This window comes from Cryptomeria japonica, chromosome 2 (genome assembly GCF_030272615.1).
Source record: "Cryptomeria japonica chromosome 2, Sugi_1.0, whole genome shotgun sequence".
Lineage (NCBI taxonomy): Eukaryota > Viridiplantae > Streptophyta > Pinopsida > Cupressales > Cupressaceae > Cryptomeria > Cryptomeria japonica.
In genome coordinates, this window is record NC_081406.1 from 659,147,497 (window position 1) to 659,175,179 (window position 27,683).

General features: G+C 35.5%; 1 pseudogene; it reads left to right on the forward strand.

Annotated features, from left to right (window-relative positions):
- Positions 1–2,111: 2,111 nt before the first annotated feature.
- LOC131034063 (pentatricopeptide repeat-containing protein At1g06710, mitochondrial-like) overlaps positions 2,112–27,683 on the forward strand; it is a 36,451-nt pseudogene continuing 10,879 nt past the window's right edge.

A 27,683-nucleotide genomic window follows, 5' to 3' on the forward strand; every position in this document is an offset into this window, starting at 1 on the left:
ATGTTGTAGGTGTTCTTTTGACCATCATGAAATGCCTTACGATGATATTGCCAAGGGCTACCTAAGAGTAGATGACAAGAATCCATGGGAATGACATCACAAAGGATTTTATCCACATACCCCCCAATATGGGAATCTACCCAAGCTTGCTCATTTACAAGGATTTGTTGACCCTTACTCAACCATGACACCCTATATGGAGTGGGATGAGGGTTTATTTTCAGTTTTAACTTCTCAACCATTTCTAGAGACACTAGGTTATCCGTGAAACCATAATCTACAATTACCGTACACCTTGTACCATGTGCTTTTCATGTGGGAAGGCTTAAATTAATTAATTATGTGGGAAGACTCAAATTAATTAAATATTATTAATTTTAGATGTCTACAATATTATTTTTAATATATTATATTAAAATAGCATCAATTTAACAATAAAAGACAATTTCACCAAAATATAATAAACAATAAAATTTACATTTTCTGAAATTAAAGGAGCAATGGATATATAAAAAGAGTAATAACACAACAAGTGTTATAAAAGTTGAACATAAATACAAGATTATATTAAAAGATAGCTTCCATCCCGTCAACCCAAGTTTCTAAACATTATTATAAATTTTGATTTATGAATACAATTTTTCTTACACCAAACTTTGATCGATGTCACCTTCAAAAGAAACTCATATATATGATTTAGGGCTAACTAGATGAAATGGATAGTGTTTGGTAACAAGATGAAATGAATAAGGCTTGATAGGTTTGTAAACTTTTTGAATTTCACTTGAATAAATCTCACCCATTTGGAAATAAGATAAATCAAAAGGTGGAAGGCTCGCAAAGGACAACTTGTAGGAACAAAAGAATAAGGTGACACAACAACATAAATAATTATTTTCTAATATCAGTAGTTTTATTTAAAAATTTTATTTAATGATCAAATATATTATATAAATTACTGTCGACGTAATCATTGCACCTCATTTAGGTGCAACGGCTAGTTTATTTGATGAATGGAAGAAACAATTGTTGAAAGAAAAAAATAGCCTTTTTACCTTTGCTAGGTTGCCTCATCAACAGATTACATGGAATTTAACAGTGACCTAATTTGGGGAATATGATTGTATTGTTATTATTAAAAGAGTGTATTAATATTTTGACATTCTATTTAATGAATTGAATGCATAAAAATGTACAATGTTTAAAAATAAAATAAAATTATACTTACTAGGGGAAGGGTATCAGTAGTGGACATAGCTCCAATAGTGGACACCTTTTTGTAAACCCAAAACCTCGTTACTAGATTGTAAAGGAGCCCAAAAACATTGATAATGAAAAGTTCATTAATGAATATCACATGTACCAATAGTGGATAATTATGCACAAATGTCCCAGTAGTGGTGCACAAATGGGCTAATTAAGGTAAAAAAAAGTGATCTACTACTAAGGCATTTCTCAATTACTACTGGAAATTTTGAGTTATCCACTGTAGGCGCAAAGGTGTTTATATATGGGACGACACTTTTAAGTGACCACTTTTTGACCTTTCCGTATATAACAATTTCCACAACATGCATCGTTACTACCCAAAAGTCAGATCCTTAGTTATAAGCAGTAAAGTCGTATAGAGAGACAACAAAAATAAAACAAAATCAAAATATGATGTACATATAGAGAGTTTTAGATGCGGGAAGTTAGCTATGTCCAATAAAATCAAAATTAATTACAATCATTTTAAATAAAAAATTAAATGCAAACTATAAAAAATTTGTTCTAAAATTTTAATTCTTTATAATGATTGATTCAATTAATTGAAAAATAAAATTGAATGAATGCAATATTCTACCTAAATAAGAACTACTAAATAAACATCTTAAATATACCTTTAAGAAAATATTATGAGAAAAAATACATCTATTTAAAAAATTATCCTGAACAAATTTTTAAAAAGCTATATTAAATGTTAGCTATATCATATGTTTAAATTCAATTTTCCCCTAATTCAATTTTCAGAACTATAGGTAAATAAATGTTGGGCTGGATTTATTTCCTTTTTAATAATAATTATAATTATATTTGTTTTCTATTTATTCGTTGAGTGTAGGGTCAGAGCAGATTCGTGAGGGTTTTGTTCTGCTCTGCTCTATTACCCGCTGCAAGATGGAGATGATGCACAACTTCAAATGGATGCGATGCCCCCTCTTTAAACAGGTAGCTTCTTCTCATTCTTCCAAAACCTCATCTCAACACACACACAAACAGGAGAAACCCCCTTCTCAAATCACACACAAATTTAATGTTATTCGCTTCAATCAGTCCATTACTGCCCTCTGCAAATCGGGAAACACGAACAAGGCCTGGGAATTTTTACATTCAGCCATTACTCAACGCCTTCCTCTCAATGTCGTATCATTCACCGCCCTTTTGGATGGCCTTGGAAACTCTGGTGATATTCCTCGAATCAACACCCTTCTTGCTGAAATGAAAGAGATGGAAATAGATCCAGATGTTGTGACTTATAGCATCCTCGTAAAGGCTTTGTGTAAACGGGATGAAATAGAAGAAGCACTTAGGATTTTCCACGGAATGAGGCACGTTCATTATTTTCCTAATGTTGTTACATTCGGCACCCTAATTGATGGGATATGTAAAAGAGGTAGAGTAGATGAAGCTCTTGTTTTATTTGCTGAGATGATACAAACTGGCATTTCTCCTAATAATATTTTATGCAGTACCCTAATTAATGGTCTCTGCAAGGTGGGAAGGGAAGATGAAGCTCTAAGGTTATTAGCTGGAATGAAAAATAGTTACTACTCCTCAAGTATTGTTACATACAACACCCTGATTGATGGTCTTTGCAAAGTAGAAAGAATATATGAAGCTCTAGGATTAGTAGGTAAAATGTTACAAGACGGCCATTTTCTTAACAACTATACTTATAGTAGCCTGATAGATGGCTTTTGCAAGGCTGGGAAAACAGACAAAGCCTACAGTCTGTTTGTAGAAATGATGGAGTTTGGTCCTTCGCCTAATGTAGTGACATTTAATGCGGTTATTGATGGATTGTGCAAAGATGGCAAGATGGACAAGGCTTGGGATTGTTTTCATGACATGTTGAGAAGGGGTTTACAGCCGAATGTGATTACTTTTAATTCTTTGATACACAGCCTATGTGAATTGCATGAGGTGGAAAAGGCTCAAACGTTGTTTAAAAATATGCTAAGCAAAGGTTTCTCCCCAAATGTTGTTACCTACAACCATCTAATTGCTGGATTATGTCAGAGTAACAGGGCAAAGGAAGCATTTAACCTTATTTCTGAGATGGAAAATAGGGGACATCTTCCTAATGTAATTACATATAATACACTAATATGTGCATTCTGTAGAACAAGAGAAATGAACATGGTAGGAAAGATTTTAGAGGAGATGGCAACAAGGGATTTGAAACCTGATGAAGTGACATACAGCAAAGTCATTGATGGCCTGTGCAAGGCAGGAGATTTTTCTAGAGCACAGTCACTCTTTGATAAGATGCTAGATGAAGGCTTTATTCGTGATGTAGTCACTTATAGCTGTCTGATTGACGGCTATTGCAAAATTGGTGAATTGGATAAGGCCTTGAAGTATTTTTCAAAGATGAAAGTGGTTGGTATTGCTCCGACTGTTGTAACCTATACTATATTGATTGGTTCTCTATGCAAGGAAAACAAACTTGACATGGCTCTCTCGATGATGGATGAGATGAGAACAAAAGATATATTTCCAGATGTTCTAACGTACAATAAATTATTACTCACCTTCAGTAAAAGACATGACCTTGAAAAAACACTTTTGGTGATGGATCAAATGAAGAAAGAAGGTTGTGCTCCAAGTGATGGAACTGTCCGGATACTTAACTGGCTGGTTAAATTTGGTCAAATGCAAATATTAAAGGACTTTGTAAATGATGATTCTTTTATTATTTCTAAGGCAAGATAGTTGTCATGTTTTGGTGAGTGCCAGCCATTCAAAATCGTTCCTGGATTTATATTTTCCCAGTTCTAAAAACTGATTGTTATTCATGTATAGAACAATTCTCTTTTACAAGGATGGGAAAGTTATTTTTGATAATTTTCGTTATAAATCTAGTTCTGATAGTTTGGATTGAAGCATAATTGCATGGTTCCTTCCTATTATTGAAGAGTACTTTTCATCATAAGAATTATACTTAAAATTTAAAAATTATCATCAATTTAAAATATTTTATGATTTTATAGATATAACAAAATATTTTAGAATTTTGCATAATAAATGTAAATCTCTAAAGATAGTTGTAAGGGTGTTTGCCACAGACAGGTCATTATTTTTCTGATATTTGAAAATGATTTATGACAATCCATACTTTCTGTTATCTATTAAACTTGTCTATCAAGATTTCTTATGTGGATGGTAATCACATGTTTATCTTGAGGGAAGTAATATAATAATTGCTGCTAACAGAACCAGATCGCGACAGTCAAAATTTTATATTTCCTGCTAGGGCTGGATTGTGTTTGGCTCTTATATTTCCTGCTATGGCTGGATTTGGGTATTTTTATCTCTCTGCTAAAGCAGAAATCAACCAAGTCCTTTCTTGGTTGATAGGGAAGATGTAAAATTGTTTCCTATTATATTTTCATAATCCAGGTAGTCTAGTTTCATCTTTTGTTTTATGATTTTTTTATTTTATTATTGTATGAAATTCACAAATTAAATAAAGGGATGTTTAAGCTATTACAATGTGAACTTTCTGGTTATGGCTGCACCTTTGACTTAAAAGAATTCTATTTAATGTTCTCACATAATTACCATTGAGCAGCTTTCTCATTTTCTGTGTGCCCAAATTTTTTCCTTCATTGACAAATGAGTTAGGGATGGATATAAGAATTTTCGATCCAGAAATGAAACTAATTTTAAAAATAATTTTAAATATTTTTTTTAGTGAATAGGCCATTATAAGTGAATGTATCTTGTAGCTATCAAAATTTGCTCATCTTTGGTACTATTAAAAATAAAAATCTTTTAGTTGTAGATAATATTTGTATGGACATTTTTTCACAAAAGATTTATATTTAAATAATTATTTATCTCAACATGCAAAAATGCCTTATTTAATGTTGAGTAATCAACATACAAAAAATCAATTTTTTTCTCGAAGAAACATGATATACTAATTTAAATGACAGAGGGTCTAGCGTCTATAGCTAGGGTTGCAAACTATGGGCAACAAGTTGGTGGTGGGACTATGAATGGGGTGTGAGTGATGATAGTGATTAGATGCCAAATGGGATGGCAAAGGACAAGGAAGATAGGTTTGTGCAAGTTTTGGATAAACCTCTTGACCTAAGACGTATCTTGCAAGTGGCAAATACTTGGTGATGAGATTCTTGGAGGGAGCCCCAAGACTTTTGTCCCTAGTTTTGAGGTTATTCTATTTAAAGTGGTTTAGATTGTGGACCTTGAAGTATTTAGTGGTCAGTCCTCATCTATCTACACAACAATCTTGGTGGTTCCCTAGTGTTGGGTTTCCTTCTTTGATCCACAATTGGAAGAATAAAGATCTTTTTTATAGATAAAGGTTTCCTCTAACCCTTGTTTAGGTGAGTTGTTCATTTCTATTCGTGACGGTATTGTTGAGTAAAGTGTCTCTGAGCTAGAGATGACTTTGGTCAATTTTTTTTTGGGTCCTTGAGTGAATATATAAATGGTAAGAGCCTAGGCGGGCAAAAAATGGAGAATGAAAATTCAATTGAAGATCACTATCCTTACCAAAGATTATTTATCACTTGTCTTTGCTTGTGAAGAGGACCTCTATAAAATCCTAGCCAGGTTGTTGTGGCTTATCACTAAATGGACCTTTGCCCTCAAGAGATGCGAGTCAAGGTTTGATGCCTCAAAAAAACTCTTTTAACATGGCATCAATGTGGGTTCATGTGTCTAGTATTCTAATAGAATGTTGCAATAAAGAGGTCTTCAAAGGAGTTGTCAACGATCTTGGTCAAATAATTTCCATTGACCCTATGACCCTCACAAGAAGACAGATGGTCTTTGCTAGAAACTATTTTTGTGTTGAATAGGAAGCTAATCCACTCTCCTCCAATAGCTTTAAATCAAGTCTAGGAGAATGGAAGCAAATGCTAGAATGTCAATCTATTCCCTTTGCCTTTTTTAAATGTAAGAAAGTGAGACATTGAGTGAAACTATGCCTTACCCATAATGGAAAATCAATTAGGAAAATTTGGAAGGAGAAGGCCCTTGAAGGAAGTTTAGATAAATGGCTATTCTTTCCTATGAAGCAAGATTTCCTTACCAAAAATATCTTTCCTTTGTTGAGAGATCTCGTTTTGAAAGCCTGAGAAGTTGTTACATAGAGTAAATTGCCTAATATGGAGATTGGTGACAAATCATCTTACTTTTATGTGTTCTCTATTGAAGAAGTTCATGTAGACTCTAAGATTTCTCATTCGAGGCCTCTTCTTGAGTACTTAGATGACTCGGAAACACAAAGGGCAAGTATGACTTGTGAATATTTGAAGGACAATCCTTAGGGGGAGAAATTGGGTCAAACTTAAGGCACAAAGATGTGTAATTGAGAATCTAGAAGGAACATCCTATTGGTGGATCTAATAGAGATGTCATCGAAAGCCTCGAGGATTCAACCTAACCCTACATGCACCACCTTGATTAAGGAAAAGCACCCTTTCGATCTTTTTCTTGATTTAGACCAAGGTTTTTGAAAATGTAAGTCTCTAGTCTGCCATACCAACTATATGGAGAATATGGAGAAGCTTTTGTAGGATTCAACTAGAGAAGCAAGATAGTCATCCATCTCTCAAGGAGAGAAAACAAAATAATAGAACCTCTCCTCCCCCTAGTGGGAACCTATGGATCCACATTAGGAGTAGGAAAAACGTAGTTTGTGTTGGTTCGTCTTTTAATTCCAACTAATTGTCTAAATATTTTAAAGGTTACCCATGTCTTATCATGGAAGATTTCAAGTCAGTGGCCAATAAATAGGAAGTAATCATAAAATTAATTTCCTCTACACTTTAGGCTTTGCAAGACCTAGGGGTAGCCCTTTTACAATACCAACTAAATTCTTCAATTAACAAGAAGGGTATTGCATAACAAAAATGTTCTCATATGAATGCACCAAGAAGACATGTAAACTACTTAGAATTTGGCTCAACAATAGACACACAAACTACTTGGTCCTAAATAGTACACAAGAAAACTTATTGACTAGCGCCTTCCTAGGGTTATAGAGTCAGTCCATAACATGCAAATTTACATTTCTAGCAATTAAATTCTAACCAGTGGGTTCAAATCACTAATTCATTATATTAACACCCCCTATTTATGAGATTTGTTACAAATTTTCTTCTAGATTCTTAACATGTGACTCAATTCCTTATGTATTGTTCAAAGCATTTTATTCTTTTCCTTGAAGAGAAGTAGAAAACTAAAACATATACTTCAAGAAGATTCATATAGATGAAATGAAAGATCCTTGATCATTTTATTTCAAAAGAGATTCAGTAAACATTTTGGATATAATTGTAACAAAAGCATGTACTATTTTTTATATATTTTGACAACAAAATTGCTATATAGATATTAACACTGACAAACCATGACTACTTCTTTAACACTAAAACTTAGCACTTTTACAAAAAAAAACCTGCTTGACAAAATTAAAAATCCTTGTACAATGGCTGGGAGATTCCTTTTTATAGAAACAAGGGAGCAAAGCAAGCCTAAAGCCAATGTAATGATATTACATATTCATTTCACAAACATTTAATAAAATAATATGCTAGAAGGCATAACGACTTCAATAGAAGACAAATTAGGCTTTATGCTTGTTGCTGAAGATATTGAATCCATTGGAGTTGCTGGAGACCTATGCACTTGCCTCAAGGAAGACACATCGCATCAAAATTGATCTTACATTGGCACCAAAAACTGTTGGGAGCCACCTTTTACACACTTGTGATCTACTTATGATGGTGATGGGGTAAAATGTCTAATGACATGGACTGATTGAAATACTAATCAATTTTTTCATTTCATCTCATTTCACCTTGCATTTCAAAATCACTTTATCATCATACTTCCCTACCCATTTTGCATGCATTCTTTTTAAGAGCCATTATAAAGTTAGAAATCTTGTCACTCTTTCATTATGCATGGTGAATCTGGCATCCAAGATTGCTCTAGTTTCTTTGGTGAAGCTATCAAAATTTAACTTTAAATGATCAAGTATGATATCAATGAATATGTATTTACATTTCATTCAGCTAGCACAAAAGAGGACAAAGTGGGAACCATTGTATTGAATTCATCCTTCCATTTATGAAGTGGCTTTAAAATCCCACGCTCCCCAAAAATGCTTGGTACCACTCCCTTTTCATACTCTCCAAATGGTCTGATTTGCCTTTCACTTGTTTGTCCAATTTGGCCAAATATGCTACAACTTCCTCCATTATGATCAACATATTACGTGAAGCAATTAGCTCTCCAGTCAGTTGTGGATCAAACCTAGCACATTTGTAAGTTATTTTGAGCATTGGAGCATTAGGGTTCTGTCTATTCACAAATCCTTTCAAATTTTGTCTATCACTCAAATATTTCGGGTAAGTTGACTGAAGATTTGAATAAGACTTCCATGTATCATCCAGTTATTTCATAATTTTTGAAATTTTAAAGTTGAATAGATTTGCAACTATTCAAACCATTCAATTCAACCTCTTTCCTTTGAAGCCCTTTACTTGCTCATTCAACTCCTTTATTTTGGCTTGGAGTGACTCCTCTTGCGATGACAACTTTACAGAGCTTGGGGGAGATTCAACAATTTGCACATAGATAGATGTTTAAGGAAATGGTATATAAGATTTTAATTGATTTATTTCCCTTAAGGCATCCATGTATTTATCATGTAGCTTGTCAAATCTTGCCTGTGGTTTCTAGGTTTTTGCTTCACAAAAGAGTGTTGCATTAACTACGAAGGATGCAACTTGAGGAGCAATGGTCTCTAATAGCCTTTTAATAATTACACTTCATGTCAATTCATGGACATCACATATTTGAGGCCTATTAGTATTAGGGGTCATTTCCCAAATAGCTAGGGTTTCAAAATTAGGGTTGAAATTGGATCCTAAGAGGGCCAATTCTGCTTGCTCTTCTGTGGAAAGCACCTCAATGTCTTTCCTTCTAACTGTATCCAATAAAATAATAGAGGATATATCCCATTCTAGTAACCAAAGCATACCAGTCTCTTTCACCATTCTTCTCCCCTCTTCTGGAGTAATACTCTTAAAATCAAATAGAAAATATAATCTAATATGCTCATATTCAGAAGGATCTTCCATTTCCATCCTTGAATTGATTTTATTGTGATATCGGTCCTCATTCATCCTTATACAAAATCTTTGCATTCTTGTGTCTTTGCAAATGAATCATCTGACATGAAGTGTGCACAAGCAAGGGCTCTACTATCATTGACACTGTCATTGTTGCACTTCAAATTAATTTCCATCCTTCTCCTTAGGCATGGTGATAGCAGTGATCTTTGAGGGCGATGGTGGGGGTACATAGTTGAAGATGTAATAGAAACACCACTTTCCCTGCATATTGTAGGTCTCTATTACATCTTCAACTATAATAGCATTAGCCTTAGTCAACACCAATTGTTTGTGCATTTTCTTGGCTATGCACATAGAAAAATCATATCCCGTGTTGACCATGGGGTCCTGAATATCTGCAACCATATACATTAAATGGATTGGCATATCTACTTGTGTCTCCTCCCCTAAAACTTGTATAAAGTGTAATAGGTCTTAATGAAATAATCTTGAAATATCTTGATGGTGAAGGGCTCTCTTTCGTTTGGCGAATTTTAACCAACCTATCATCTACCCCTTTTATTGTGTGCCTTGGCAAATAACAACCTCTGTATGTGATATGGTTTGTTAGATATTTCTCCTTTAATTTTTCAAAATTAATTTCTTTGTTGGTTGCCAAGTGTACCCAAAATACCTCAGAGATGCATTTTTTGGTTATGCTAATTACAAGTCCACCACCCTATGACTTGACAACCCTTTCTTGTTAATAATTCAACAAATACATTTAGAGAAACCAATTTTTCTACTTCCAATTGTGTGCTAGAAATGTGGGATCATCCTGCAATGGGAGAAAACACCTCAAACACACACATGAAACATTGTATTAGAGTTAGTAATCACAAAAACATGTTAGTGAACCAAAAACTCTCAAAATCGTTCCATGCTCCTCTATCCCTAAAGATCCTTAAGATTCAAGGTGGCCCTCACTTGGAAGAGCACTTGATCTGTTGGATGTCAACCTAGAGAACGAGATTTAAATGATGATTTTAGGATCAAAATGAATGCAACTAAGATCCTAGTGAATGCTAAGATGATGATATGAATGGAAGCTAAGGATGCAAGATGAAAAGCTAGTTATGACCAAGATGGTGGAGATGATATGAGGCTAAGTTAATTCCAAATTGAAGATTGCGACGAGCTAATTAAGCTAGATGAAGATGAAAAAGTATGTAATTGATATGCAATTTAGGCTAAATGATCTAAAACATAATGCAATTAAGCTAAATGCTATGATGCTAATGCTAGAAGACTTAGATGCTTGAAGATGACAAATGAGCTCCTTGATAACCTGCAAAATGACTATAATTTGGATGCACAAGATTGGGATCCTTGAATTGAAGAAATGAGTTTTATTTATAGGCAAAATAGAGAAATGGATGGTTGAGATTGAGTAATCTCAACAAGGGCTGGGATTGAAAGTTATCAATCCATGGGAGAGATTCAATTCAATCCCAAGTTGACAAATGTCACCTTGAGAGGGCTTGAGAAGATGCTAAACAAGCATTAGATGCTAAGCAAGCAATTAGGGATAACCTCAAGGAGTGACATCATTGGATAATGTCATTAACCAGGGAGGCATGCTATTACCCAAGAGATAAACTCTTGTGCAACATGAGAAAATGGTTAAAGGGACAACCATCATGGCTAAGGGATGTGGGATTGTAAGAGACATTAAATGCCTTTGAAGAATTTGGAGGCTAACTTGCCCAAAGAGGAAAACCACTAGTGGTTTATGTAAGAGTCTTACATGTTTGGAAGACTCAACAAGTTAACTTGTTGAAATAGATAAAGTCTTAAATGCATTTTGAAGACTTTCTTCCAAATTTGGAGAAGTGACTCCCCCAAATTTAGGGAAAGGACATGATTAGGAGATTATACATGATTAGGATTGGATTATGAGGTTTCTACAAGGATGATTATGGAGGCAAGTGGGAGATGTAGGAGAATGCAAGTGGGTGAGGGAAAATAGGATTTTTCTAAGTTAAATTAAAATGATTTAATTTAGCCAAAAGGGATGCAACTTGCATTTGTAGGATTTTGCAAGTGGGGGGATTTACAAATAAATTTTGATTTATTTAAATGCAAAAGGGGATTTTAATTAAATTTAGATTTAATTAAAATGGGAAAGGGGATAAATGGAGATTTTTAATTAAATGTGAATTTAATTAAATGGCTTAGATAGAAGAAGGGAAATATTAATCAAATCTTTAATTTGATTAATGGCCAAAATAGAAGAAAAGGGGATATTATTTAATTAATAGGCTAATTAATAATGATTAAATGAATAAAATTCATTTAATTAGTTGTGCAAGTTTTAGGTGTCTACATTTTGCCCCTTTTTGAAGCGATGTGTGACGACATGTTGATTCAAAGAAAAACGCTCGGTATGTCGCCAAAATTTTCAATATGATGTTGTTGCCAAAATTGTTGATATGAAACCCTGGATATGAAAAATTGATTTGATATGAAAAGTCGATATGAGACTACTATTAAATTGATGTCGATATGCCCCCTCGAGAGATAAATTGAGAAAAAAATACGATTTCTGGGGTAGTGTCGCGACGTAGACGATTTTTTAAAAAAATTCAATTTTTGAATTTTTGAATTTTTTATATTTTTTTTTAAATTTTTAAATTTTTCGATATTTATTTGTCGATAAATTTTATTAAAAATAATATTGAAGAATTGATGAAGAACTAATGTGGGCATAGCGCATACATGCCCCACATGTCCATCGAGGCACCACAGCCGCCTGCATCAACATAGGCTATATAAACCCTCTAGGGCCCATTTCCACCTCATTTGTGCACTTGTCATTTGGAGATTGGAGCTTGGAGAGGAGAGAAGAAATGGAGCCCCCCTACCACAAACATCGATTCGAGTGTGTCTGGCTATTCTAGCTACCACTTGAGTACAACCCACCAGTAAGTTCGATTTTCTAACCTTCCTTGTGAATTTTTTAGCTATATTTTCTTGCTTTTTAGGCTAGATTTTTTAATTTTTGCGTGTGTGTTAGGGTTTTCACATTTTATTTTATTTTTTGATATTTTAGCACATACATCTCTTTTCGAAGCGCATACGTTGTACGACATAGCATATTCGATTTTTGTCGTAGCGCATTTGTTGTACAACTTAGCGCATACATTAAATCGTACAACGCATTTGGTTTAGCACATACTCCAATTGTTTTAGTGCATACATGATAGTTTTGAATTTTTTGAAAATTTTGACATGTGCCAATTTGATTTTTAGGATTGTTATGATGTTTGGTACCTTTCCGATGTGTTGGTAGGTGTTGATTTTGTTCATTGAGATCCGTGATGTTGAAAAGTTAGTCTAGGGTCAATATGAGTCATTAGTTGATATGAGGGGTCGATATGGATCAAATTTTGATATGGGTCACTTTGGTATTAGTCTTAATTGTTGATATGAGTCATTGATTGATATGGGTCAAGGGTCGATATGTGTCCTAATTGTCATTATGGGTCAAATTGTCGATATGGGTCCTGATTGTCGATATGAATCATGATTGTCGTCATGGGTCAAATTTCCATATGGGTCCTGATTGTCGTTATGGGTCAAATTTCGATATGGGTCTTGATTGTCGTTATGGGTCAAATTGTCGATATGGCTCCTGATTGTCGATATGAGTCAAATTGTCGATATAGGTTTTGATTGTTGATATGGGTCAAATTGTCATTGATAGAATGCATGATATGCATCCTTGGTTGATTGATTGCGATATGATACTGGATTTCGATATGTTTCTTGAGTTCAATATGATCCTCTGATTGATTGTTTGTCGATATGAAACTTTGATTGATTGATTTTCGATATGAAACTTTGATTTCGATATGATTCTTTGATTGATTGATTTTTGATATGAAACTTTGATTTCGATAAGATTCTTTGATTTTGATATTGATTCTTTGATTGATTGATTTGTTGATATGAAACTTTGATTGATTGACTTGCTGATTTCAATATATAGGCTAGGCTAAACCCACCTATTTGTCAAGAGTGTCTGATTTGGAACTCTTCGTGTGATGTCGTTGTTGCCTAGCCAATAGGAACAATAACTAGAGCTAAAGTCTTGACCCAAAGATTGGTCATCCATTCTGAGTAGCTATCATCTCCATGACTGAAGTTCATTTACTTGTCAACCTAGGGACGTATTACTTGAAATGGGTCTGCATTGTATATGCACTAAGTTCATGTGATAGTCATTCTACACTACTGCAACAACTAAGTCTATTTGAAATAAATAAGAGAAAATATAACAACTGAATGGCTACAGGAAATATTAACATTAACAAAAGATTCTAACTAAATAATTGTTAACTAAGTTCGGAGCTGACAAACAAGAATTACTCTGTCTGCTTTGGCTGCAGGACAGTCACAGGATCTGGTTTCGGTGGCTGCAGGAATAGTCAGTTGCCAGAACATCTACTCTAGTAAAAAGGAAATTTAATCTAACAATCACACATGAATACTCACCAAGTGGGCCCCCTTTCATGAGTGTATCTAGACTTCAAAATGATTCCATATACTCAGAATAACATAGATTTTATTCATTATTTCAAAAAGTCAATACAATACATGAGATAAGAGAAATGCTTCTAATTCTAGAAAACGATGTCTACCCTCTGAGAAGAGGTGCAAGTCTTTATTTATAAGAGAATTATAACAAACTTCCTACTACCTAGATCATGCCTATGAAATTAGGCGGAAACATTTATTACTGCAAGGAGAAGAAGTTAATCCATAGAAAACGTGGAACTCAACTAAACCGGAACCAAGAATATAGCATGACATTGGTTACTAGATTGATGCTTGCTGGAGACAACCATAAATGAATCTGGTATTGTCTCTCTATTCCTTTGCCGATTCTTTTGCACACCATCTACTCTGTTGTTTTAAATGTTTAACCACCTCAAAATGTCTCCAACTTCTTTCATGACATGATTCTCCATCTAGCTTAAAACAACCGCTTCTGTAGCAACTTATTTACTCCCGCATTTAAAGGTTTAGAACATACAAGCATACATATATATCTATTTCCATTAATCATAACATTTATACATCCATACATGATATTACCTATGATAATCTGCATGGAAACAGGAATATTAAGTCAAAACAATACAAGGTTCAGCGGGTTTGATTATCATTCAGAATGCACATAGTTAAAACTTTAATACATCACATGACTTAAACACTGTCCCAATATGCAACTTAAAACATAGGAAAAACTTATCAGTCATTGAAATAAAAGAGCTATTATTTTAGCTCATCATTTGCCCCCCAACTTAATGTCTTGTTGATCCTCCAGCAAGAGGAAAATTCCTTATTCGGGCACTAACTCGTAAATCAACTATGGTACCTTGTCCTGTGCCTCCTATAGCCAGGTTTCAATAAAATCCTTTCATCTTTTCCATCCTAGTCCACCTGGCTTCCTCCGTGGCCTCATCATACGGTTTTTCTGTAACCTTGCATCCCATCAATGACCACATAAAGATAGGTGGCTGAAATATCAAAGGTAGCCAGTTATTGCTTTTTGTCCTACCCAAGTGGATATACTTGGGAGCTCTTTGTGTGGCTGCATGATAATTGGGCAATGAATGGGGTTCACCCTGCTTTAGGTCCTCTGGAATATTGTTCCAACACTGAACCAAACATTCAACTGCAACTTGATTCTCATTTCCAACCAAATTTTCATATTCCTGAAATACTTCCTCTCTCAATGGTAAAGCCTGGCTTCTGACATCAGGTCTAGTCAATAACTTTTGCCAATCATAGTCATATGTCGTGGGTTTTTAGCCTTGGCTCTTTGTGGCAGTGGGCAATCAAACTCCAAGTTCCTGTGCGTTCTATTATGTATTCCCATACTGATTTCATTTTGTATCCAGGACATCAATGCTTTTAACTAAATATCACCAATATACAAGGGATTCCATTTGTTGTCAAAAGAGACAACATAATTATGCAAATAAAATTCACATAACAAATTCTTAATGGTTGTAGGAGAGTCTTGGTAAACATTATAAAATTCCTAAGGAGTATCCAAAGAAGGGATAAGATCTCTAACAATGTGATTAAGTTTGAAACATAGATACTGTTCCTTCAAATATAAAGCATAAACTCTCGGCGGAGCCCTACATTGCATTAACTCAGGAACCATGTTTGCTACAGTGTCTACTTTGGTTTGTAACTCAACAATTTGGTTGTCTCTCTTTTCAATTTCTTTATGTTGCTTATCAATTATCCCCTGTAGCCTAGCCTTTTCTATCTCCCACTATCTATAAAATGTAAGTGCAATGGATAAGCTAGTGAGACATGAAGGGAGCCTATGAGTAGTTACCTGAGGGCTTGAGATCTTATCAACCGGTTCTTCAAACTGCTTTGCTACTTGTGCCAAATTTGACAATCTTTTGGCTCCATGTCCTTCCTACGGTTGACCCTTTGGCTGACTTTCGTGCCCTAATTCTGATGCTTCCACATAAATGACATCACTCACATCTCTGGTTGCTTGAGTTTGAGTGGAGGGCTGCTCAATACTTGGCTCAATGACTATTCCTTCCACATCAAGCAAAGCTTCATCGGCAATAGGAGGTTCATCTGCTACAAAAACCCTAGGAGATGAGGGTTCTCTGATATTTTCCTCTTGAACTGCAATTTCTTCTGCAGCAGGAACATTTTCTTCCTGAAATTGCACGATATCCTCGAACTCTCCCCATGACTTCTATGAAACATCTCTAAGAGGTCGTTCAACCAATAATTTGATCAAGCCATGATGACTAAAAAAATGGTTACTACCCCTCTGTGTTTCCTTTGCACTAATAGAGATAAGATGATACAAGACATTCAAAATATTTATCCTTCGGCCATGCCTCAGATGACTCAATAATTTAAAATGAACATAATGCAGATTGGAGTACCTACCATCATATGTTATATTTCATTATATGAAATGCAACCTGTGGCCATTCTATTGGAAGAGACATCCGTTTAGTTCCTTGCTTGTCCACGCTCAGAGGTCCATCAGCTTGGTGAGTAAACTCTTTCCTTGCACTTCTTGCATCTTTTGCCTCAGGGAATAGTTCTCCATCCTATGGCAACCTGGTAACTTCAGCTATTTGCTGCTCTATGGCTATGACTCGTAACCCTTTGAGAGAAGCCTCCCCTTCACTGAATGTGCGCATGAATTCATGCGCAATTTCCTCATTAAAATCTGTCAATTTTAAAATATAGTCGATCCACCCATAGGTCCAGAAGTAATGTTCACATTGGTTGTCCTGCAGCAAAGCGTCATGAACTACAGGCTCATGATGGATAGGGGCACCTCCCATGGCTAACTTGGCATTCAAAAACAATTACCACAAAAAAATGAAAGACTGAAATATCCTACAAAATAAAAAAATTCATGCCTCAAAATCTTTTGTATATTCTTCAAGACCTTTTATCAACTATGTCGGCAGGATGAACTACTCACTTGTGCTACAAGCTTTCACATTCAAAAATGATGTTAAGAAAATTAAAACACATCATTGATAAGGACACATAATTACACAACTCGTAAATTGAACCATAAAACACCCCCCCAACTTAAAATGACACGTGTCCACACATGTGAAAAAGGACAGAGGGAAGGGTATGTAGATTATGCGAATCATATAAGGCAATAATCATAATGAAAGAATAAATGCATAATTAAAAGAAAAATAAATAATACACATACCTGTAGTCGTACTAATTAATGTTGCATTAAAATGATTAGCTATTCACAATATGAGATGAGGTGACGTGAAGTGAATGATGTGACATAAATAGAAATGAAATGGGATGAGGTGAATGAGAAAATTATTAGCGGAGAACAATATTTCTATAAAGTATGGAAATGGTTATTATGAATGCATGCAAGAGGAATATTAAGGCTCAGGACCAAGAAGGCCCCCTGCAGAGGCTGCAGGAATTGTGCCAAGAATGCCCCCTTTAGATGTTGCAGGAACTGTGCCAAAAAGGTCCCCTACAGAAGCTGTAGGAACTGTGGCAAGAAGGTCCCCTGCAGAAGCTGCAGGAACTGAGGTCTACACTTGGTTGTCAAATTTTTGTACGAACTCTTCTTTTGTTGTAGGCTTATGATAAAGGTATAATTGATGACCATTGACCATTTGCCTGAGGATGGTATGGAGTAGACTTCCTGTGTCTGGTATTATATTCATTAACCAATGCTGCAATTAATGTGAAAGTAAATTGTGGTCCTTGATCTAAAACAATCTCTCTTGGTACTCCATATCTGGTAAATATTTCCTCGTAGAGAAATTCAGCTACCTTATTATCTCTTGCATGTGTCATTGCTCTTGCTTCAACCCATTTTGTAACATAATCAATGCATACTAGAATATAGGATTTCCCATTGGAAGGAGGATCAATTGGTCCAACAAAATCCAATCCCCATTTGTCAAATGATGCAACCAATATTTGGGGATACAATGGCATTTCATCAGATCTGGTAGGCCTACCCATTCGTTGGCATCTGTCACATTTTATAGTATATTGAACTGCATCTTTATACAAAGCTGGCCAATAATATCCCGTGTTAAGGATCTTAAGTGTTGTTCTTTTAGCAGCAAAATGTCCTCCACATGGTTCATCATGACATGCATGAAGAATATCATACATTTCATCCTCTCTAACACACCTTCTTAAGACTTGGTTAGGTCCAATATAAAATAAACAATTAGCAATCCAAGAGAAATTAAAGCTTTTCTCAACTAGCAACCTTCTTTCTTAAGGAGAAAAATGAGAAGGCATCTTATTAGAAGCTAAATAATTTCAATATCAACATACCAGGGAGCGTGAGCTTTTATCTAGAACAAATGTTCATTTAGGAAAGCATCATCTATAGCTTCAGGATTATCCTACAATTGAAGCCTAGAAAGATAATCTGCAACTACATTAGCTTTACCTAGTTTATCAACAACTGTAATATCAAATTCCCGCATCAATAGTAACCATCGAGCCAATCTTCCTGTAATTGAAGGCTTGTTCATGAGATATTAGATTGTTGTATGATCAGTATGCATATATATCTGGTATCATGTGATATAATGTCTGAATTTGTTAAGTGCATATATTATTGCCAACGTCTCCTTTTCTGTGATAGTATAATTAAGCTCAGGTCCATGCATGTTTTTGCTGATGAAGTAAATTGCATTTTCTAAATTGTCTATCTTCTATCCCAAAACTGCTCCTATAGCATAATCTGATGCATCTGTATGAATATGGAAAAGTAATGACCAATTCGGACCTTTGAGCACTGGTGCTTGAGTCAATGCATGTTTGAGATTCAAGAAAGCTTCATGGCATGCGGAAGTCCAATCAAGCTCCATATCTTTAGTCAATAGACAATATAAAGGTCCTACAATTTTACTAAAATCCTTAATAAGTCTTCTATAATATCCAGCATAACCAAGAAAACTTCGGACATCCTTTTGCTTTGTGGAAGCCAGAAGATTTTGAATAACTTTAGTTTTGACTGGGTCAACCTGTATTCTAGCTATATAAATATGATAACCAAGAACTATGCCTTCCTGCATCATCATAAAGCATTTTTCACTATTCAATGATGAATTGTAATCTTCACACCTCTGTAAAACTTTCTTTAAATTCTCCAATGCCTCTTCAAATTATGAACCATAAGTGGTAAAATCATCCATATAGATCTCCATGCTATCTTGGGAAATATCTAAAAATATGCTTCACTGCTCTTTGAAAAGTAGTTGGAGCATTACACAACCCAAACAGAAGAACAAAATATGCATATGTTCCCCAAGGGCAAGTAAATGTATTTTTTTCTTGATCATTGGGAGCAATTTGAATCTGGTTGTAACCACTAAATCCATCCAAGAATGAAAAGTATTGCTTCCCTGCCAAGGAATCTAATACTTGATCCACAAATGGTAATGAAAAATGATCTTTCCTAGTTGTTGAATTCAAAGCTTTGTAATCTACACATGCCCGCCATTTACCTCCTTTCTTTGGAACTATGACTAGAGGCAACACCCACTGACTATCTGATATAGGATAGATAAATCCAACATTTAATAATTTTTGTAGTTCCTCTTTAACCATCTCCCTTAATGCAGGATTAATTCTTCTATGTGGTTGTCTGAGCAGTCTACAGTCTTCTTTGATATAAATACAGTGGGTACAAATTGTAGGATCAATTCCTTGCGTATCTTTGTAATCCCATGCAAAAGCGTGTTGATGACATTTGAGCAATTCAACCAGTTGTAGCTTTTGAGTTTTTGTGAGTTGATTATTGATATTCAAACATTTATTTGGATCAAATTCCACCTTGACAATAACATCAACCTGAGCTGCCTCAGAAAGATGAGAAGTGCAGACTTCCTGCGGCAACAGGGTATGCAATATGTTAGTGGCTACAGGAAGATCCGATGCTATAATATTTGATGTTAACTCCTGCGACTACTGCTCCAGATTATACCGATTTGCCAAAATTTTAGAAATAATAGAATCATTATCCTGGAGTCGTATGAATGATTCTCTATTAATCATCATAAGATGATTGACAGAGTTGACTTCCTCTTCTAATTCTTCCCCCACGTTAGGCCAAACAACTTGCTCTTGATGATGGAAAAGGTCCTATCGGCAAAAGAAAAGAAGGTATTGTGGAACCGATACAACCCACCTCATCCAACACAATCGACAAGCCAAGACTAGGGTACAAAGAAGAGATCAAAGAAGAATCCACTCAGAAGGTTTATGAACAAATTCTCAAATTATAAGCTAGTTCTGAACAGATTCCAATGAATGTGAATGGTATTCACCATCTAACAAATCTTGTGAAGAGAAGGATGTTGATGTGGTACAATCATATGTACAAATACTCTATGAAGGAAAAAGATCGGGATCTAAACCATTTAAATTGGACCACAACGTATAGATGACTCTAGGGAGGATGATTAGATTCAGAACAAGATAGATGATATTGAGGAGAGTAATATCATAAACCTCGACTTTGCATGAAAATGGATTTCTTGGGGCAGAAAAGGGTTAACACATGGAATCTAAGAAATCATTGACATGACTAGACTCAAGACACTTACATAACCCCCAAAACACCTTGTTTCAATGATGACATTGTTTGGAACCCAACTTAAAGGTTACACTTGTTGGCATTTTCATGAAGATTGCATTAATGAAATGTTATGTTGTCATTGATGTCAATTATAACCAATAATGATGTTGTAATAATGTTGTTTTGTAACCGGTAAGTGAGCTTGTGAAGGAAACCGGTATTACTAGAGAAGAAGTGAGATCAACCGGTAAACCCTACCTCTTGATATAATAAACCCTAACCGATGGAGTTCGGTGAATCAGTTGTATTGGTTTATGATCAAATGATGAGTGGTAATGATTATGACACACACGCATGTTGTATGAGAAGAGTTTCAAATGGTTTTTGGCGCGTAGAGATAACGGTTTTTGTCTTGGGAATGAGCAAGTTCATTGCATGTAATGCAAACCGCGTGATGAGTTACAAAGTTTGATGAAGCGGTGATCAACGAGTGGTCAAGGATATCTTGAATGATGTACAGTGATTGTTATGTAATCCAATAGTCATACTTGAATCGATTTGTTTGTAATCTCTGTGAGATCTTAGGTTTGTGATGTGTTACCGACCTATTGATTTGTTTATAAGGTCGATGAGTTGTTTTGTTGAAGAGTTGGCAATTTGTAGTTGAGAGTAAGAGAGTGTGGTTGCCGAACTAGATGATGTATCTGCAGTATGTGTAAAGGTAGATAGGAGCATGAAAAGGATCTGAACAGGCAAGTGTAGTGCTATTCAAACAAATCATCAAACCCCTGTTTTTTCTAACAATCACAACCGTCAAATCCCTTAACCGGGTAAGCTCTAACAAGCTTAGTGTTATTCAAATCCTCTAACCAAGTGGTCTATTAGCTTGGATTCCAAATCCTCTACTGAGGTTACTCCTAACAGGGTATTGCTTCTTATAGGGCATTATAGTCAATCCCTTAACTGGGTGGTCCCTAACAGGATCTGTTCTTAACAAGACTTTTGTAAAGCTTTAACAGGCTTGGCTCCTAATAGGGCAAAATTTAGAAGAGTTCAGAATATTTGTGGGTATTCATCCCCATCGTAGTTTTTCCCATTTAGGTTTCCACGTCAAAAATATTGTGTCAAGTGGTGAATGTTTTGTGGTTATGTTTACTATGGCTGAATTGCTTAACTGCTAAATCCACTTTGATATGTTATGTTAATCGACAGCAATCTGAAATATTTTTAACTACTGTTAGTAAAGTATTTGAATGATTCAGTTAAAAGGTTTTGAGAGTTTCAAAGATGTTTTACTGTTAGTCTGTTATAACTGTCAACCGGTTTAAGTTGTCAGTATTATTGCATTTGAAGTTCAGTGTTTAAACCAGTCAGTTCTAAGTTTGCTTTGAGAGGTTGTTTTTGTTTGAGGAAAAGTTTATGTCAGTTTTCTATCTACTGATTCACCCCCCCTCCCCCTCTCAGTAGTTGACCAGATCCCTATTCTTTCATCATACCATCAATTGGTATTAGAGCATTTGAGGTCCTCTAATGTCTAAGCTTAACAACTTGAGGTAAAGATCTTGAAGAACATGATGAAGAAAGAAGGTCTAAAGTTTAATAGAGAGAACTAAAAAATATGGAGTGATAGAATGAAAATCTATATCAAGAGTCTAGGAAGTCAATACTAGGAACATGTTGGTACTCAATATTTTGCACCTAGTGGGATTATGACTGATGATTAGAAGAAAGAGCAACAAGAAAATAATCAAGCACTAGAGGCCATTATTAGTTCTTTGTCTGATGCAAAATATGTAGATGTCCATGGTCTGGAGACTGCTTATGAGGTATTGAAGGAACTTGAAGAGATCTATAGCAGTGATGAGCATGTGAAGATTGCCAAAGAAGAGAGTGTAAGAGGGAAATTTGATGACATGCAGATGGTTGAAGGTGAGGATATACAAGGTCAGAGGATCAAAGAGATAGTTGGTGAGATCAAGAGTGTTGGTGGTAAAGTGGAAGATGCCACAGTGGTTAGCAAGGTGCTGAGAACCCTTCTACCGGTCTACGCTATCTGAGTTGCAGCCATTCAAGAGCTAAAATCTATTGACAAAACTAAGGTAACCCTTAATTCCATCATTGGTAAGCTTACTACTTTTGAATTAAATGGTTATGATGGTAGTGTTCAAAAATCTGAATCTGCATTTAGAGCTTCATTTTCTAAACCATCTATGAGGAAAAGTAGAGATGTCAATCACACCTATGAATCTAGATCCAGTAGAGAAGTTGATGATGAAGACAGTTTGGTTGAGCTTGAAGCATTGTTGGCCAAGTGGTTGCCCAGAGGTACCGGTAAGTATAGAGGTAAATTACCTTTGAAATGTTTTGCATGCAACAAGATTGGACACATTGCAACTAACTGTCCTAAAGGTGACAATGAGCACAAGCATGAGAAGTTCATGAAGTACAAGGGAAAAGGCAAAATAGATTCTCTCATTGCAGTTGATGGTGGTATCACTAATGAGGAATCTGAGGGTGATGCTAATGAAGACATTGTTTTTGTAGCCATTAAAGAGGAGACATCTGATCAGAAGGCATTAGTTTCTCGCATGGATAATTTTGATGATTGGATCATTGATAGTGGTTGTTCACACCACATGACCTGTGACTGGAGCAAATTTCTTACATTGAAGGAATTTGATGGAGGAGTTGTGAGATTTGTTAATAACTCACTCTGCATGGTAAAAGGTAAGGGAACTATTTCTCTTAATGGAGAGAGCAGTGCAGATGATGCCTACTGGGTTGAAGGATTAAAGCACAATCTTTTGAGTGTTACTCAACTCAATGACAGAGGATATCCATTGGAGTTTAAGAATGGAATGTGTAAAATCTATGGGAGCAAAGGTGAACTAATTGCAACTAGAAAGCAGACTAAAGGTAACCTATTTAACCTAAATCCTAAAGTCAATAACTGTTTAATTTCTAAAGTAGATGATAGTTGGCTTTGGCATAGGAGATTTTGTCATATAAATTTTGATAACATTATTAAAGTGAGTAAGTCCAAGACAGTGAGAGGTTTGCCTCAGTTGGACAAACTGATTAATGCTCTGTGTAAGGAATGTCAGTTGGAAAAGATGGCATCCTCAACTTTTAAGAGCAAATCTTTTTCAGCTGAACATCTGTTAGATTTGGTTCATACAGACCTCTGTGGGTCAACAAGGACCAAAAGTATTCAAGGTGACAAATATTTTATGATCTTCACTGATGATTGCTCAAGAATGATGTGGGTCACATTCTTGAAGGATAAAACAGAAGCATTTAGTAAGTTCAAGGCATTCAGGGCCTTAGCTAAAAAGGAAAGTGGCAAGAAGATAAAGTGTTTGAGGACTGATCAAGGTGGTGAATTTACTTCTCAACAATTTACTAGATGTTGTGAAGAAAATGGTATCAAAAGGCAGCTTTCTGCACCGAGGACACAACAACAGAATGGTATTGTAGAGAGGAACAACCAGTCAGTTGTTGAAGCTGCTAGAATGTTGTTGAAGCTACTAGAACGATGTTGATACAAGGAGGTGTAGCAAAAAATTTCTGGAGAGGAGTTGTCAGCACAATTGTCTACACTATGAACTGGATATTGGTAAAAAGAGGTAAGGATAAAACTCCTTATGAATACTGGTATCACCTAAAGTCAGTTATTTTAAGATATTTGGTAGTAAATGTTTTATTAAGAGAGGTAACTATGTTAGCAAGTTTGAGGCTAAAAGTGATGAAGGCATATTCCTTGGTTACTCCACCAAGAGTAAGGCCTACAAATGTTACAACAACCGAACACAGAGAATCATTGAAAGTGTTGATGTTTGAGTGGATGAGTATCCTGAAGTCTCAGGGGAAACCAATGTGGAGAAAAAGGATGAATATCCTTGTATTCTGATTTTGGAACCAAAACCGGTGAAGCCAGAAGCTGATAAAGAGAATGTTGTTGTACCAATTCAACCGGAACAAGTAGATTTAGAAGAAGATAATAATAATGAAGGGGAAGAGCCTGAAGATAATGATCATATTATTCTGAGGTATGTCAGACTCAATCATAATCTTGACCAGATTATTGGAGATAAGGATGCTGGAGTGTTAACTAGAAGGAGAATTAGAGAGAATTCTTGCATGATCTCCACTATTGAGCCTAGAACTGCTAAGGAGGCATTTGGATATGATCATTGGATCAAAGCTATGGAAGAGGAGCTTGATCAAATTGAGAAGAACAACACATGGACCCTAGTACCCAGACCGGTGAATAAAAATGTGATAGGTACTAAGTGGGTATTCAGGAATAAACTGAATGAAGATGGAGTAGTAGTCCAAAACAAAGCTAGATTAGTTTGCAAAGGTTATGCACAGGAAGAAGGAGAAGACTATGGTGAGACTTTTGCAACAGTTGCTAGATTGGAAGGTGTTAGTACTTTACTTACATTTGCAACATATAAGGGATTCAAAGTATATCAGATGGATGTGAAGTCAACATTTCTAAATGGGATACCGGAAGAAGAAGTATACATTGAGAAACCAAATGGTTATGCTTTGACTGATGCAAAATACATGGTATGCAAATTGCACAAGGCACTATATGGTTTGAAGCAAGCACCGAGAGCATGGTATGAAAGGTTACATTCACACTTGATGAAGATAGGTTTTCAGAGAACCAGTGAAGATCACAACATATATCTCAAATTTGAAGGAGATAAGATACTGGTTAGTGAAGTGTTTGTAGATGATATCATATTTGGAGGAAATGATGATATGAGCAATGACTTTGCAAATGAAATGAAAAGTGAGTTTGAAATGTCTGTAGTGGGAGACATAAAATTCTTCATAGGTTTGCAAATATAGCAAATGGAGAGTGGTATTTTTATCACACCGTCTAAGTATGTGAAAGAGGTATTGAAGACATTTGGAATGAGTGACTATAAACTAGTTGGGACACCAATGGTTACAGGTTGTAAATTGTCTAAGGAGGATGAAGCCACATCTGTTGATGAAAAGGAATACAGGTCAATGATAGGGAAATTGCACTATGTTGTTCACAACAGACTGGATATTGCTCATGCAGTTGGTTTAGTTGTCAGATTTTAGAAGAATCCAGAGGAGACACATTTGATAGCAACCAAGAGGATATTCAGATATTTGAAAGGTACTACTGACTATGGATTATGGTATCCAAATGTAGGTAACTTTGATTTGAAGGTTTATACAGATGCAGACTGGGCAGGTAATGTTGATGATAGGAAGAGCACAACCGATGGTGCATTCTTTCTTGGTGGAAGACTTGTTTCATGGAGTAGCAAGAAGCGAAGCTGTATATCATAGTCCACTGCTGAAGCTGAGTATGTTGCAACATATATGAATTGTACCCAGGCTATCTGGATGAAACACATTCTAGAAGGATTCAAGATGAAGTTTACAGAACTGGTAAAGATCTTATGTGACAATACCAGTGCCATTAATATCTCAAAGAACCCTATTTTGCATTCATGAACCAAGCATATTGAGCTGAAGTATCATTTCTTGAGAGAGAAAGTGCAGAGTAAAGATGTGTTATTGGAGCATGTATCTACAAAGGAGCAGCTAGCAAATATCTTTACAAAATCTTTGCCTAAGACTACTTTTGAGTATATTAGAAGTCAACTAGGGGTTGTACCCCTACATGAGGCCAATTGAGCATGATGTGAATTACATTAGTCCCGGAGCTACTTGCAAAAGTTTATAGTAGGATTGGTGTAGAGTGGAATTATTCCACAAGGGGAGCATCAAGTTGTAGGTTGATGATGCTTAACAGTGAAGTTTGACACTGCATGTTTTACTTTCACTTTGGCATTGTTGTCAAAGGGGGAGAAGAACTATATGATTGGGGAGATGATCTATATGATTGACAGAGAGAAGATCCATAGTTAGTTACCATCTGAAGACATGGAGACTCAGTTGAAGAAGAGTACATGGTAAAATGTAAACCAAGATTCCTATTCACAATCTTAGCAATCAAGGGTATTAATACTTGTATTGCCATCAATGCCAAAGGGGGAGATTGTTGGCATTTGCATGAAGATTGCATTAATGAAATGTTATGTTGTTATTGATGTCAATTATAACCGGTAATGATGTTGTAATAATGTTGTTTTGTAACCGGTAAGTGAGCTTGTGAAGGAAACCGGTATTACTAGAGAAGAAGTGAAATCAACTAGTAAACCCTACCTGTTGATATGATAAACCCTAACTGATGGAGTTTGGTGAATCGATTGTATTGGTTTATGATCAAATGATGAGGGGTAATGATTATGACACATATGCATGTTGTATGAGAAGAGTTTCAAATCATTTTTGGCGCGTAGATAATGGTTTTTGTCTTGGGAATGAGCAAGTTCATTGCATGTAATGTAAACCGTGTGATGAGTTACAGAGGTAAATGAAGCGGTGATCAAGGAGTGGTCAAGGATATCTTGAATGATGTGTAGTGATTGTTATGTAATCCAATGGTCATACTTGAACCAATTTGTTTGTAATCTCTATGAGATCTTAGGTTTATGATGTGTTACCGACCTATTGATTTGTTTATAAGGTCAATGAGTTGTTTGTTGAAGTGTTGGCAATTTGTAGTTGAGAGTAAGAGAGTGTGGTAACCAGATGATGTATTTGCAATATGTGTAAACACAAATAGGAGCATGAAAAGGATTTGAACTAGCAAGTGTAGTGCTTTTCAAACAGATTAGCAAACCCTTGTTGTTTTCTAACAATCACAACAGTCAAATCCCTTGATTGGGTAAGCTCTAACAAGCTTAGTGTTATTCAAATCCTCTAACCAGGTGGTTCATTAGTTTGGATTCCAAATCCTCTACCGAGGTTACTCCTAACAAGGTATTGCTTCTAATAGGCATTATAGTCAATGCCTTAACTGGGTGGTCCCTAATAGGATCTGTTCTTAACAGGACTTATTGTAAAGATTTAACAGGCTTGGCTCCTAAAAGGGCGAACTTCAGAAGAGTTTAGAATACTTGTGGGTATTCATCCCCACTGTGGTTTTTCCCATTTGGGTTTCCACGTCAAAAATATTGTGTCAAGTGGTGAATGTTTTTGTGGTTATGTTTACTATGGTTGAATTGCTTAACTGCTAAATCCACTTTGATATGTTA